General features: G+C 35.3%; 1 protein-coding gene across 3 annotated transcripts in view; it reads right to left on the bottom strand.

Annotated features, from left to right (window-relative positions):
- LOC118203294 (endothelin-converting enzyme 1-like) overlaps positions 1-17001 on the bottom strand; it is a 260831-nt gene that overhangs the window by 16986 nt on the left and 226844 nt on the right. The window lies entirely within an intron of this gene.

Here is a 17001-nt window from a genome sequence, read left to right as displayed (position 1 = left end):
TACTTTAATATTTGCTGAAGCACGATGCCATTTTGTGCGAACTTGCAGTTGAGTCAAATAGTCCTTACACCATTTCCTCCAGAAGGACTGCGACATTTGCTGAACTTGTTTCCAACGATTGCGAAGTGTTAGAGTCTCGTCGCACACATTTGGTTCCGGAATAGTCTTTAATGATGTTCCTATTAAAAAATGACCCGTTGTAATCACGGAAAAATCATCTGGATCACTTGAAATCGCTATTAATGGCCTTGAGTTCTGACACAACTCGACTTCTGCTAGATAAGAAGCAAATTCTTCAAAAAGAACTTGAGAACCAATTGCTCTTCTCATATGATATTTCATAGCCTTTATCGCGGCTTCCCAAAGTCCACCAAAGTGCGGCGCAGAAGGCGAATTGAAATTCCACTTAATTTCTTCCTCTATTAAGTATCTAGCTACCTTTTGGTCAGAACGATATGATTTCAGTTGTTTGTTGGCACCTATAAAATTAGTGCCGCAATCACTATACATTTCCTCCGGTCTTCCACGTCTGGCAATGAATCGTTTTAGAGCTGCTATGAAGGAATCGGTCGTCATAATCTCCAACTTGTTCTAAATGCACTGTCTTAGTACCAAAACATACGAAAACACAAACGTAGATCTTCACTGTCCGAACACTGCGCCCTTTCCTCGGTTAAAGGACTCGAAAATTCCACACAACATTTCGAAAAAGCTCTTGCGGGATTCACTCTGGATGCTGGAAGATCGCCCACTGCTTGATATGACAGCGCACTACTGTGTCCACATCATGTTACACATTTACGAATGATCTTACGAATGGCTGCTTGTGCATTAATAATCCAGTAGCTCTGCTTGATTTCTGAATGGAGCATTTGTGCTCCTCCGTGAAGATATTTATAGTGATAATATCGTATTATCAGTTCTGTAATATAGTGTGATTTAGGCAGAATGACTGCATATTTTACATTCTGTGCGATGTTAGCATTTCTTAGTCGTCCTCCCACTCTTAGAATACCCTCGTCGTCTAAGAATGGATTCAACATATTGATTTTACTGCGAGGACTCACCAGTTTTCTCTTTTTCAAATGATCGATTTCTTCACTAAATTCTTGCATTTTCACAGACTTGATTACCCAAGAATGTGCTACTGCTAGCCCTCCAGTCTGAAGAAAATTTGATTTTGTCCTTGTTATTGATGATTGTTTCAAATTGGCAATAAATCTGAGACACCAAGCTATAACTCGTAAAAGTTTTGTCCAAGAAGAATATTTATGAAGCAGTTCATCAATCACAAAATTCTTGATCACCAGTAGTATGCACAACGCATCCCTTTCTCTCAGTTTCTACTACTTCCAGTAGGATATCCTTCAGTGGATGCTTAGGGAAAAAATTATCTTTTCTTTTTAGCCAATATGGAGAACACCACCAACGATCACCTTCCAACAAACATTGAGCTGGCACACCCCTACTAACTAAATCAGCAGGATTTTCTCTTCCACTGCAATGCTTCCAAGACATGGGATCTGATTTTTCCTGCACTTTAACCACTCTATTACCGTCAAACTGTTTCCATTGTTTCGCAGAACCCTTTATCGAAAACAAGACAATTAAGGAATCAGTCCAATACGCACATTTATCAATAAGATCCTTAAACACCTCTCCAAAATACTTTCCTATTCTAGCTCCTATGACTGCTGCCATTAGTTCCAATCGTGGCAACGTCAATTTCTTCAAAGGAGCTACTCTGCTTTTCGACATGACAAAAGACATGGAAATGTCACCCTTATCATTTAAGTAACGACAATACGCTACACCACCATAAGCTATAGGAGACGCCTCGCAAAATACGTGTATTTCCATTTTTGAATTTAAGTTATCACAACACACAAATAAATTTCTCGGAACTCAAATATCCTTCAGATATATAACCTCAGAACACCAGCTAGTCCACTTGATGTTAAGGTCATCTGGCAATTTCTCATCCCAACCAATACCACGTTCCCAAATTTCCTGTAGCAAACACTTAATTCTAACTACAAATGGAGCTGCAAAACCAATTGAATCAAAAATCATTGCTGCCACAAGCAAAACATAACGCTTTGTGCTCTTCAAACTCTTTAAACTATCCATTAATCTTGCTATATCTATAGAAAATTTATCATTTACTGGGTTCCAATTCAAGCCTAAAACCTTCAACTGACAATCAGAAGTACAAGTATCATTGCTAAGTCCATTCTGCACCCACAATGACCTCAGTTTCTCAGAATTAGTTTTTAATTTTCGCAAAATCATACTTGCATCCTTTAAAACCGACACAGCTTCAGAAGACAGCTTAAATGCCTCTTCAACACTATTTCCCCCAAAATATAAATCATCTACATACAGTGAAGAGTTCAACATTTCAACACATTCAAGTTTATTATTCCTGTACTGCTTTAAGTGCTTTTTTATTGTTGCACTTAAAATAAATGGCGACGACTTACATCCAAACGGTAAACGTGTCATACGCATTATTTTGTAGTCTTCATTTGTATATTCTGATAACCACAAGAATTTAAAAAATTTCCTATCCTCTTCTGAAACTCCAATCATCAAAACTGCTTTCTTTATATCAGCACAAAATGCAATTTTGAATTTCCTAAAATTAAAAATAACATCCAGTACATTGGGATACAAATTCGGCCCAGTCTCTAAATAATCATTCAAAGAGAGATTTAGTTTCGCTTTCGAACTGCAATTGAAAACCACGCGAACTTTAGTAGTATCCTTATCGGTTCTCACAACTGCTCTATGTGGCATGAAATATTCCTTCGCATCCCTTGAACATTCTTCAATTATTCGTTTACTCTGTTGATCTTTAATTATGTCCTTGTATTCATTCGCCAACCATTCATTATTTTCGAAATTGTTTTTTAAGTCCTCAAGTCTTTTTTTAGCAAGACAAAAGTTATTTTTTAAATCCGTTGGCTTTATTCCCCATAACAAACAAGTTTCGTATCTTCCATCTACAAACCTCAGATTGTCTTCAAATTGTTTTATCAAATTCTCATCTGCAATTGATAACTTATAAGAATTTGTAATTCCTAACGATTCTAAATTCCATAGCATCTGCATATCGGGGCCAACGCAAAAATTTGTCGATACTATGTTTCCCCAAATTTCATCCTCAGAATTATTTTGTATGCCCTGGAGTGTAAGGCCAAAAATAGTTTGTATGCAGTTTAGCGTTTTGGTTATTTTTTTACTTTCGATTCTTTAATGACGTCCCAAAAATAATCTGCTCCTGTTAAAATGTGAATACCTTCATCTGAATCCCTGCATTCCTCAGCTAAATTTAAACCCTTTTGCTCAAAAATATTTTGAATATTTATATTGGGAAATGCAATGGGTGCGGCAGTAAGCATTTCAGTAACTAATGCTTCTATCTCAGTATATTTCTTAGAGTCGTTCCTATATCTCAATGTTAATTTTACTACACTGTAGTTTTTATTTATGGCTTTCGTGGACCCAAAAGCATAAACTGACAATCTTTCCTTTCGAATAGTTTTAAGGCTAAGAGCATCTGCCAAAGATTTTGTTATCCATGATCTTTCACTCCCGTTATCCATTAACACCCGACATAGTTTAAAGTTTCCTTTCGAACAAGCCAAGACAGTACAAGTTTGCAGTAAAGCACTGCCATTTGACCCCGCTGAAAGGAGCTACACTGAGTCACCGCGTTTGAATTCTCCTTTCCCCCTTCGACTTCAGCTGATTTATTACTTTTTTCGAATAGCAAGGAGTGGTGAGCTAAGCTGTTGCAGTTCTTGAATTGGTCGAGTTTAGTTTTACAGAATCGCGTTAAATGGAATTTTGAGCAACAGCGAAAACATCGATTATCTCTTCTTAATCTATTTTTCCTTTTTGCGACACTTTCAAATTCGCAAAATTCATATTCTTTGCTATTACAAAATATGCAGTTTCTTTTAACATTTGTAGTATAACTAGCAGTTGATATATTCCTATTAGTATTAAGCTTTTTATTTTCAAATTTCCTAGAATTACTTTTATATTCATTACCCAAATTATGATAATTTTCAGTTTTGCAACTAAATAAATATGTCCTTTCTCTAAACCGTATCTCTTTGTCTAGAAAGGTAAATAGATGCTTAAAATTCCAATCACTATCTGGATATGCTCTGTTGAATTCTAAAACGAGTTCTTTTGGAATTCTTTCTAACAAAATGGGAATCAATAAAGTGCTGAAAGATTTTGTTTCAACTCCCAACGACTCTAAACTTCTAATTTGAGTATAAGCTTTGTCAAACAACCTTCTCAATCCAGCTAAATCATTTGTACTTCTAATCATAGGAATTTTAAGTAACTCATTCAAATGTGTCTGTATAAGAGTATTCTTATTACCAAATCTACCTTTTAATATATCCAAAGCAGCATCATAATTTTCTTCTGTTAACGCGAACCCACTTATACGATTAGATGCCGTACCCCCTAAACATGACCTTAAATAATTAAATTTATCTATTTTTTTAAGATTACTGTTATTATGAATAGCGCTTTCAAACTGGTTGTAAAATTCTAATCAAGAAGCAGGATCACCATAATATTTACTGATTATCAATTTAGGAAGTTTAACTGTTTTAGTTTTCTAGTGCACCTTGAGCAGCTGCGGGAATAGAAAAGAATACGTTACTAATATTCATTTCATCTTTCATTAATCTATCAATTACATTAGTTATCCTTTGTTTCCAGAGGATAAGTTTTTCTGAATATTCCTCTGACACAGGAATTTCCTCTTCTATATCATCAGAATTACAAAGATTTTTCACTTCATCGTTTAATCGTTTTAAATTAGTTTCCTTATCTATTATTTGGGCTCGAAATTCCTTTAAAGTATTTACCGTATTCGTAACATCTATCTCGGTAGAATCTTCCTTAATAAAAGCTTCAACTTTGTTAATTAACTTAGTTAACATAGACCTAACTGCGCTACGCTCCTTTCTCAACTTAGGTAATTCCGACATTTTACAACAATTCAAATTTCAAACAAAACATCAAAACAAAGCCTACCTTCACTTCCTGCAAAATTCCACAAATTCCCAAACAAAGCTTGCAACTAAACCACTAGAATCCACAGCTTCCAAGACCGACTCTTCCTCACTGGTTGCTCCAAAAAAATGTGAAGTATGCTCCTTCAAAATTGCTCCCCATTTTAAATAAATACATTTAATTACATTATATTACATAGTACAGTTACATAGCAAATACGCGTTACACAGCTCTTCACACTACATTCTCAAAACCCACGCGAACTCTCGCTCAAATCGAAACTTTTCTCACACAGTTGAGGGGGGCTACAACGCCCTCTATAGGAGATCTCAACAGTTTAGAACGGAGCAAAAAATGGCTCATATAAGTGATGGGACACCATTAGATACTACTACGTACTACAATAAAAATATTTTTGGTGGTTTTTATTTTTACTCAAAAGCAATCGGCAATAATTTATAAAACAGTCTGCAGTATTTCTCTCCAGTTTGTTTAGGAATTTTTGTGTTTTTTAGCTCTGTGCAGCCATGAATGCTAAACGAAAAGAAACTTTGCCTGAAATTCGAAAATTAGCTATTAATTTGCCTATTGAACGTGGAAAATCTATTAGAGAAATTGCTGAAACAGTTAACTAGAGTCATTCAACAGTTTTCAATATCATTAAACGATATAAAAAGAATCATATGATTCAGGATAAAAGAAGACCTGGCCGACCATCAAAGCTATCCAATGGAATAAAGCGAATTATCGTTCGAAATATTAAAACAAATCCAAGAATGAGTACTCCTAAAGTTGCTGCTGATTTACAAGCATTATATGGAGTAATTGTTAATCCTGAAACTATTAGAAGAGTAATTCGATCTGCTGGATATCGCGGTAGAGCAGCCAGGAAAAAATTCTTCGCAAGTGAAAAGAATAGAAAACTCAGACTGGCTTTCGCAAAATCCAACATAAATAAGAATTCTGATTACTGGAATGAAGTTACATTTGCTGATGAGAGTAAATTTAATATATTTGGTTCTGACGGTAAAATCGTGATATGGAGAAGACTCAGGGAAGAATTTCGCAAACAGAACTTGATGCCAACAGTAAAACATGGTGGAGGAGGAGTTATGGTATGGGGGTGTATGTCGTCCGCTGGAGTTGGTAACCTTGTTTTTATTGACAGTACAATAATGGATCAGTACAAGTATATTGACATTTTAAATCAAAATTTGAAATCTCCAGCACAAAAATTGAACCTTCATAACGATTTTAAATTCTACCACCACAATGACTCCAAGCACACTGCTTTGAACGTTAGATTCTGTCTGCTGTATAACTGTCCTGAAATAATAAAAACACCACCACAATCTCCAGACTTAAATCCCATAGAGAATATTTGGCAAGATTTGAAATTAGCTAAAATAGTAACTATGATTAAAAATATAGTATAAAGAAAACTATTTGAAAACAAAAATATAAACGATGCACCTTTGATTTAAACTATGCAGTTCGAATGAGTAGATAGAAATTTTTAAAACAGTTCTTCGAAAGAGACCATGCAACTTAAACAATTAAAATGAAATTCTAAAAAGAAAAAAATTGCTTATAATTAATAACAATTATAATTAAAAACATAATATAAAGAACATTATTTGAAAAAAGGAACAACTGTGTCTTTTTTTCCTATCATGTACTATGTAAAAATGGAAATGAAAATAGGTTGTCACATATTAAGAAGTACGCCAAGTGAACTAATTTTGGCGCAAACTGAATAAAAAGCGCCAACATAAATTGTTGAATTTCTTCGTAAATTTCACACCAAATTTTACAAAATTTAATATTTAGGCATAATTTGAGTCGTAGAATCGAAATATGCAAAAAACATTGGTATGTTATTTCAGAAAAAGTCCAATTTCGTGTCAAAATAACTATTTTAGAGTTATATATAAATTTAATATATATCCTAAGTCGCGCTTTCGAGACATGAAGAACGCAATTTGAATTTCGTCAATCGACCCAGTAGAACGAGAGATATAGAACTGTCCCCCCCCCCATTTTTTTTGGAGCGGTGTACCTTAATGCTAATAATAAAATGCAGATGATATAGCAAATGGCAATTGTTTATCGCCATAGCTACCGATTGATAGACTATTTTTAGGTAGCCCTAAGAAAAAAGCGATTAATAGGCTATCGTTCGGTAGGCGTTGGCGAAAAAAAGCCGATTAATAGGCTATCGGTCGGTAGGCGTTGGCAAAAAAACGTCGATTAATAGGCGATCGGTCAGTAGGCGTTGGTGATAAAAAGCCGATTAATAGGCGATTGATCGGTAAAGTGTTAAGAGTTTGCAAGCACAATTTGCATAAACAGAACAACGCGTGTATTCTGGCCGGAAGTGGAAACTAAGAGAGGACAGTAAAGTTTAAAAATAAAATAAACGTTAGTAAAACATAAGCTCCTTACCCAAACAGCACACGACGTTGCAAACTGGTCCGAGAGGTTTCAAAATGGTAACGGTAACTTTTACGACGTCTTTACAACGTTGCGAAGACGCAAAGTATTTGCCGTTGCATCTTGGCAATTTGCCGACGTTGTTGAAACGTCATGATATGACCGTTTTAGACGTGATCGTTTTAGCAATTTTTTTTTTTTAAAGTTCATCAGCATTATTTTTAGAATGAAAAGAGACTAAATCTGCCCTTTCAAGAATCTGAAATCCGCATAAGATTTACTTTGCAATGTTTCATTACTTTGTTTCATCTAAATATATTAATCTAAGGTAGATTCATCTAATGAAATGTAAATTTAATATAAATACTTTTGATTTATTAAATTTAATTAGCACTAAAAATACGTGCTAAATAATTGTTTAAAATCTTGTTAAAATAATTAATACTTAAAACATTTTTTATAAATATTACAGCATTTTTTTATAAATATTATTGTTAGAGAGGCATCGTATTCTCAAAGTATCCGAAGGCAATCTTCAAATGAGCAGACCAGAAATGCAAACCGCTCTTATGGGGGAAAGAGCTATCAAGCTAACTCATCGAAGCTCGAAGGTCAAGGCCCAAAAAGGAAATTTGAAAACAACCGTCCGCGTACCCAGAAGGCAGAAGTTGAAAGGAAAGCTTTAAACGAGTAGAGGGGCCTGTGAAAGCGAGGGTCCAGACCCCGGAAGTTTTGAAAAAACCCTCAAAAAGATACTTAAATACGGTCATCGAAAAAAACTCACATTTACCAATTATACAAGTCCTGGTTGGCGATGTACCAGTAGAAGCCCTCATCGATACAGGAGCAGAAGGTAACTTTATGAGTGATATTTTTTTAAGAAGAACTTTAATAGGTTACGATTATTTAAAAACAAAAACACAGAAATCATAGCAGCGCAAGGACAAACTTGTCAATGTATCGGAAAACTATCTTTAAAGATACAGGTTCAAAACGAAAGCCTTAAAGTATTAATTTTTGTACTAAAAAATTTGCAAAGTCCACTTATTTTAGGTATGGGGTTTTTAAAAGCCGCGAAGGCCAAACTCAATTTTCAGGAAAGTTCTATTGTGCTGGAGATGGATCGGAGGGTGGTGGAACCAGTGGAACAACCGCAAGTCGACCTTAGCCATTTGAATGACCATGAAAGTCAAGCCATCCAGCAAGTGGTGAGTACTTTTTCAAACTTGTTTTCAGACCGGCCTGGTAGCTGTCAAATAGTTACGCATGAGATACAGTTAACTGCTGACAAACCCTGTAGGACTAAACCTTATCGCTATGATAAACAGAAAGGGCTAATCATAGAAGAACATATTCAGGAAATGTTAAAGAACAAAATAATAACGCCCATAAATAATGAGTACGCGAGTCCAGTCGTACTATGTAGGGAAAAGAACGAGTTTCCTCCTTCGGATAAAAGGGCTTGGAGGTTTGCTATCGATTACAGAAAACTGAATAGTATTACTAAATTCCCAGTTTACCCATTGCAGGTTATAGAGGAAATTATTAGAAAGATTAAATCTACAAGATACATGACTACTTTGGACTTAACGTCTGGCTACTATCAAATAGCTATGAGACCCGAAGACATACATAAAACCGCGTTTATAACAAAATCGGGCACTTATGCATTTTTACGCATGCCCTTTGGGTTGTGTGGGGCCCCATCAACATTCCAGAGAGCTATGGACATTGTTCTAAAGCCTGTCCTAGGAAAATCGACTTTAATCTATCTAGATGATATAATTATAACGAGTAGTACGTTGGAACAACATATTAAAGATCTAGAAGAAGTTTTTAAATTATTAAAAGAGGCCGGTCTTACAATAACGCCTCAAAATGCAAGTTCGCAACTAAAGAACTTAAATATCTGGGTTATAAAATTTCGCAAAGGGGTATAGAAACTCAAGATTCAAAAATGAAAGCAATCAAGAATTTCCCACCATCGCCAAGAAACTTTCTTTTTTCCTTGGGTTATGTTCTTATTATCGGTCATTCATAAAAGATTTTGCTAATATTGTTGAACCCTTGTTAGTAATTAAAAGAAAGAAAAGTAAATTCACGTGGACAGCAGAAGCAAATACTGCTTTTGAAAGGTTAAAAGAAGCGCTCATCAATGCCCCTGTTTTGAAATTCCCGGAGGGGGACGAAAACCTGGAAATTCCAGCAGATGCGTCGGACTAAGCTGTGGGTGCGGTTCTTATGCAAAATGAATGGCCATCCTTTGGCATTTTTTAGTAAAACGTTGAATCATACACAAAGGAATTATACAGATACAGAGAGAGAAACATTAGCCGTATTAATGGCTGTACACAAATTTCGAGTTTATTTCGGCAAAGCGCCAGTAACAGTCTTTTCGGATCATGCGGCTGTTGGTAGACTTTACTCGCGGAAAAACCTAACGCCCAAGTTAATAAGATGGGCTTTAAAACTTCAAGAATATAATCTAATAATCAAATATAAACCGGGTAAGGAAACCAATGTAGCTGACGCACTTTCTCGTATAAAACTGGACGATGAAGGCAATGAACTTAAATGCGCTGTGTTGACTTCAAAAATTTTAGATTCTAGAGATACAATTATTGCTGAATCGAAAGCTGATCCTAAATTTGGAAGTATCTATGCATAGTTGAAAGACCCCGAAAGCTTTGATCACACAGATATCGATGCGATAAGAAATAGAGCAGAAAACTATGAAATAATAGATAATTTATTATTTTATACGAAAACAACAAACGAAAATCTCGAGTACAAACCAGTCATCCCAGCCTCGCTTCAATTAAGCATTTTGAAGGAATTACACGACGTGAAAACAGCGGGTCATTTAGGGGTCAGAAAGACTTTAAAAAGGGTACGCGAGGCGGTATCTAATTGCGGAATTATACAAAATAGTAACTGCGTATGTCAGGTCCTGCAATCAATGTCAGTTAATAAATTATATTAATTACAGCCCGGCCGGGTACTTAAATACCATTCGCGCTACATTTCCGAATGAAATTTTAGGCATAGATCTTCTTGGTCCTTTCCCCCAGAGTGAGTTAAATAAAAATCGTTTTCTTTTAGTAATTGTAGATCATTTTTCAAAATGGACAGAAATTGTTCCACTTAAACGCGCGTCCGCCAAAACAGTCGCAGATGCATTCTTACATAGATACATTTTAAAATACGGTGCACCGATAAAAGTCATTAGCGATAACGGTAAACAATTCATTAGTCAAATATTTGAAAACATATGCACTGGACTTGGCATACGCCATATTAAAATGGTTCCGTATAGACCACAGGCAAACATAGCAGAAAGAGTTAATAAAAACATTGTAAAAATAATTCGAAGTTATGTTAGCACACATCACAAGCGCTGGGATGGCTACATAAATGAGTTAGCTTATGCTTTAAGAACGGCAAATCACGATACTACGGGAAAACCCCAGCAGAATTATTTTTAGGACGAAAGTTAATTACGCCATTAGATAAAATATTCTTTGTGCAACAAAGAGAGCAATAATTTAAACAGAAAGACGTGCAAAAACTTATTGACCAGGCGGTTAAAAGCTCGGATACGGCAAGAAATAGACAAAAGTTATATTATGATAGAAAACGCCGTGAAGCAGATTTTAAAGTTGGGGATAAAGTGTTGAAGCGGAAATTTTCTTTATCAAGTGCCCCAGACAATTTTACTGCAAAGTTAGCTCCAAAATTTGAAAACCCCTATCTAATTCAGGAAATCAAGAGAGTCGTATTGTACCTTAAGAACGAGAGAGGGGAAATATGTAAAGCAAGTCTCGACGAGGTGAAAAAATATTATAATCAAAATGATTTTGAAATCCTTAAAAGTTTCTTGCAGGACTCAAGCGTAAAAGAAGTAGAAGGTCATGAAGTAACGTCACCCGTTGCACCACCCAAGAAGCAGAGAACTGAAGAGAAACCTAGCCCTTCTACAACCCATGCGACGGTACCGAAAAGAAGAAATGAAAGCGGTCAGACTCCAGCATTTAAGAAATACAAGAAAGCAAAGCCGCCGCGTAAAGAAACTTTGGTAAAGAGGAAAACACCACTTAGAACGTATCGCAGTAGAAATTCAACATCGAGGAGAACGCTTCCAGGGCCAGAGAGTCAGGTGCAAACAAGGCTGCCGTTCCTGAGAACGAAAAGACAGCAGGAGGAACGAAAAGACCACCACCAACAGAAGAAATTCAAGCATGGTTCCACGCCGGAGGACGCCAAGACCAGCCGTCCAGGGAAAGAAGACTGACGTCGATGAAACCTATAACGTGGGAGCAGTTCTGCCAGAAAAGAATGTCGGAGTTCCAATCATCGAAAACGCAAAGATAAGTTAAATTCTTCTATAAAATTTTTTTCTTTTGTTCAGAAATGTTATGAGTAAATACGAAGTTCTATGTTTTGACGGAAGTCAATGTGTCTCGGTTGAGACTTAATTTTCATTTACTTTATTTAGCTAAAGCAAAAGTATTATTTTCTTTAAGTATAAAATCTAAGAACAAGCTGTTTCTGTTGGTCGAAAGACTAATTTTGTTATGTTAAAGCCAAAATTTGGCCGAAGATAAAAGTAACTTCGTATTCTTGTATTAATAAGAATTTTAGTTTCAGTGCCGCCAGCTTGGCGAAGAATGAGTAAAGTAAAAATTTATTTTTCTCTTATTCATTTTATGGTAAATTGTAAAAATCATATGTATTAGAATTTTGTAAATATACGTAAATACTCGAAAGTTATGTAAAAGTAGAATTTAGTCTAGAAGCAGAAAATTTTACATGCTAAAAGTAAATGCTCAAAAGCAATGGATTCAAATTTAAGTATTAAACTGTAGATAAAATCATGCTTTAGAGCGAAAGCCTGCATGTCTAAAGATGAATGAGGGGGAAGTTAGAATGATTGTGTTTTGTAGGATTCTCCACCTACACTTGAATTTTAAGAATGTTAAAATAGCCCATCGAGTTGTAGAATGTCGAGTAAGGTGTGTCTATTTGCTCGTTGAATTCTAACAAATCATTGTGGTTAGGGGAAGTGTTGCAATACTAAAAAACGAATATTCCCGTTTGACACACATGGTGGAGAGCCAGGGTAAAGTTAAATTCATGTTTCAATAGTTGAATGAATGTGAATTAAGCAGTAACTAAGGAAAATAAGTCGTTCAAAAACAAAAGCTTATTCAGTGTCAAGAAAGTGTAAATTATAGTGTATTTAGAAAGATACTGATACTTATTCCTTCCAGATGCTGGAAGGAAGAGAACAGATTGATTGCTGAAATCCAGGAAAGGTTGCTGTAAGAAGAGAAAATTATATAAGTATCTACAGAAATTTATTCTACCTTTTGTGAGATAACAGATTTTTTTTATGTAAACGAGGCTCTTAAAATTTAGTTCAGAATTGTGGAAACTTTTCAACAGGTCGTTACTAGGACCTGCGTTCAAGTTTACCAAATTCTGGCAGCGGCAAATGTAGGGTTTATATTTATTTTAACTAACATTTATTTTTAAGTTTAAACTATCTTTCCTGTCAAGCCTTACTTTCCCCTGCAATTGCCAATGCCAGAGAATGTAAATTTTAGTAGAACGCGCAAGGATTCAAATTGTCTGCGGAAGTATTCTGAGTTAAATAGAAGGGAAACGAGTTCGAAAGTGTGCTTTCTTGCTTCACGAGCGTGGAGGTGGCTAGTTAGAAATTGAAGAACCACGCGTTTCGGCCTGTGTGCTTGCCTCGGTAGATAGTTAAATCTTTCAACGTAATATTCAGAAGTTTGCTGAATTGTCAGAGGTATTTTAGAACGCGGTTAGGTTAGTTACGTTTAGAGAGCCTCGTAGTTAGTCACTTGTTATTATTCTCTTTTTAGTTTCTTATTTTTATTTTACCGCCGGGTCGGCGTAGTTTGTGAGCGTCAAGAGCACGCATTTGTAATTTCTAAAGTTGAATAAAAAGGGATTTAAACCCTTCTCAAGACTTTGGTCTACCTTCTAGTTCTTAGCAGTCACCACTATTGTTGCGTGCAGGTTGGAAGCGCGCAACATTACAAGGTTATTATTTCACTTTAGATATGAATATGAAAAGTTATTAGATTTAGGTATATTTTTATCACATTTATTAAATACATTATACTGTCTTTCATTTGTATATCTTGGAGATATAGAAGTTAATGGTTATATTTTTTACTGCGAAACGGGAATAAATGTATACTTGAGTTCAGGAAAATACTGATTATGTTGTAGAGACTTTAGGTTAATTGGAAAAGCCGGAGAGATGAAAAAATTAGCAACCGCCTTCGCCGGGAATCGAACCACGGATCTCTGGAATACCGTCCTAGCGTGCAGAAGCATTACACCACGAAGGCACTCTAGGAAAGTGGGAGAAATATATATACTCCCCTTTTTAAAGGGCGACTGGGGTTTTCAGGGGACCCAATCGCCAAATCATTCACAACCCTTTTTTAGTTCGGGCGCCACTGTAGAGACATTAGGTTAATTGGAAAAGCCGGTGAGATGAAAAATTAGCAACTGCCTTCGCCGGGAATCGATCGAACCACGGACCTCTGGAATACCGGCCCAGCGTGCAGAACCACTACACCTCGAAAGCACTCTAGGAAAGGGGGAGAAATACCTTATAATGTTACCTTAAGAACCGCTTCCTAATTTATCACGACAGGGGCAATTTTCAATGTCATATCTTTACTTTTATTTATGTCTAATCAAGTTTTATTTACTTAAAACCTACTATTAATGTTATATATTTATAATAAACACTTTCATAATTACTCCTCTGACTTAAGGGAAAATATGATGAAATCTTAAATAATCATAATTTAGAATTTAAGTTACTTAAAAAATATAGTTTAAAGTACTGAGAATAATTAAGGCTATTATAAATTATGCATATTTAGTCTAAAGAGAAAAAATTGTATTATCTTCTGGTTTTCAGGAAATGATAAAATATTTAAACTTTAGATAAATACAAGAAATACAAAATTAAAAAAAAGAAAAACATATTAATTATTAAGCTTATTTTTTTGCATAAATCAATATGTAACACAAGGGCATAATAACGACATTTTCACAAATGTTGCAAAAAGGTGAAATTTTACGAACATTTAGGCGTCTTTAAGACGTCGTGAGACGATGCTTTAACAACCAAAATATCACCTGCGAAAGACGCAATAACGACGTCTATGCGACAAAAACCTCATCTGCAAAGACGTAATAAAGACGTCTTTAAGTCAACATGTAGTCTCTAAGACGCCCAGATGTCCGTGAAACTTCAGTGTTTTGCAACGGTTGCAAAACAGTGGAGTTTCGAGAACATCTGGGCGCCTTAAAGACTACATATTGCAACGTTTTTGCAACGACATAAGCGACGAGTTTTCAACGTCGTTGCGACGTTGCTGTGCTGCTTGGGTATACATCTACCACACGATCTTTGTTATAGCCCAGACATCACGACGATGAAATATTTAGTATGCCCCATCAACAATAAAATGGGTTTCATTAAGTTTCACACTTACTAATATATAGACTGTTCCATAATCCAATGTCTTCTGTACGATAATTATCAACGAAATCAGTGGGTTTTGACACTGCTTATCAACAGAAGTTTACGATTGATTGCAACATTTTCCCAGAATATTGGCAACTTTTTTATTTCCTTTTTATAGAAATTATAATCTTTAGCATCGAAACCATCCTTTAGCTTTCCAAGCTGCTTTCGACAGCTTTTAGACCGTCGTATTCCTCAACTTACAAGAGTAAGATGATGTTCCAAAGAAATTAAATTAGCGGCGATCTATTGAAGAAATTCTAGAACGTTAAGATAATGTGATGAGATAGCTTGATGATTTATTCTTTATTTCATATACTGAGCATTCCTTTATTTTATATTCATCGGGCATGTGATCCGTTCAGATAAGCTTAATATTGCCTTGAAATCAGATAAGCTTAATACTGCCTTTCTTCGCTTGGAATGAAAATATAGCTAAATTTGTCTAGAGCATTGTTTACTTAGATTCATATAAGGCTTTCTTTCTAATTTTAAACCTTGCCATTTATTGCACTAAATGTCAAATGTACTGTAGCGTAGTTTCTTAAATTTTGGTTCTCACTCAGTCACTGATGTTTTAGAGAAGTGGTATCGGCCTTTATGGGCAGAATATTCGAATATTTGATGCTAAAATCATTGCGCATTATGAACCCTCATTTGATTCTTCAACTCTCCATCCCAAGCTGCGTCATGTTCAAGACTGTTATAAAAAACACTATTCATGCAATTTGCATATAATGTATTACCTTTTATGCTTTCATTAAGGTGTATATTAATATACCTATAAACTACATAGTATAGTATACATTCTGTGCAAAACTAGTACAGTACTAGTTATGATGCATTCATAACTAGTACAGTACTAGTTATGATGCATTCATTGTTCAGAGAAAATAACAAAATAAATTGCATAGCATGAACACATTCTTAACAAAAAAGCTACCATAAAACTAATAAAACAGAACGTGCGACACTTAAGTTTAATATCTTAACCATTACTGAATGATACAGTACGTTAAAATACGAAAATGTTAAAGAAATGGAGAAATATTATATGAAAATATTAAAGAAATGCGATAAATACATCTTAAAATATCTGGCAAAAATATAAAAGCAGGTAGACGGTGTAACATTTTATGCAAGTTTAATTTACTATGAGGCTTGTGTTTATGCTGTCCTTTATACCTCATTTCGTTACGTAATCGCCTAGTCCAGTGGTTTATATAAACTGTATGGCAAACGGCGAAGTTAAAATGAGAAGGAAAATTGTTATCGGCATAACTTGTAGCAAAAGCTTGGCGTTGCCGCCGCTGCTGCTTACCTTGCTAGAGAAAGCCGTTGATGAGAATAGACGTAAATGCCTGACTTTGGCACGGTGCATGGGTGTACATGCTGAGCTTTGTGTGTCTGATTCATTTAGCGTTGTAGTTTCGTGTAATTTAGTGCAGAATTACTTGATTTGTAACTCAGAGTTATTACTTGGTTTGTAACTCAGCGTTATTACTTGATTTGTAACTCAGCGTTATTACTTGATTTGTAACTCAGCGTTATTACTTGATTTGTAACTCAGCGTTATTACTTGATTTGTAACTCAGCGTTATACTTTAAAGTTCCAGCCAGCCGCAGAATCACTAGAGATGATGAGTTGTTTTGTGTTATTTTGAATTTAAATCTCACTAGGTTTAAACCTTACTAAGTTTTATATTAACTTGTACCTAATATGTTGTATCTGCCAGAATTAAGGAAAGGCGATAACAGTTAAACACCTGTAGTTGTCATAAGAGGATCGAAATGAGCAAATTTTATACTGGAATATGTGTGTGGAAATGGTGCGTTAACCACTAGCACGTAAAATGTGTTAGAATAACAGATAAACAAGGATGAAAGCCAGGAAAAGTTAAAAGAAATAACCATTCGAATGATTAATATTTTCATAATATGTT

This window comes from Stegodyphus dumicola, chromosome 1 (genome assembly GCF_044657685.1).
Source record: "Stegodyphus dumicola isolate Sdum_Otavi_A_Nest chromosome 1, ASM4465768v1".
Classification (NCBI taxonomy): domain Eukaryota; kingdom Metazoa; phylum Arthropoda; class Arachnida; order Araneae; family Eresidae; genus Stegodyphus; species Stegodyphus dumicola.
Note: the sequence above shows the minus strand (reverse complement) of the source record. Positions and strands in the feature narration are given on the sequence as shown.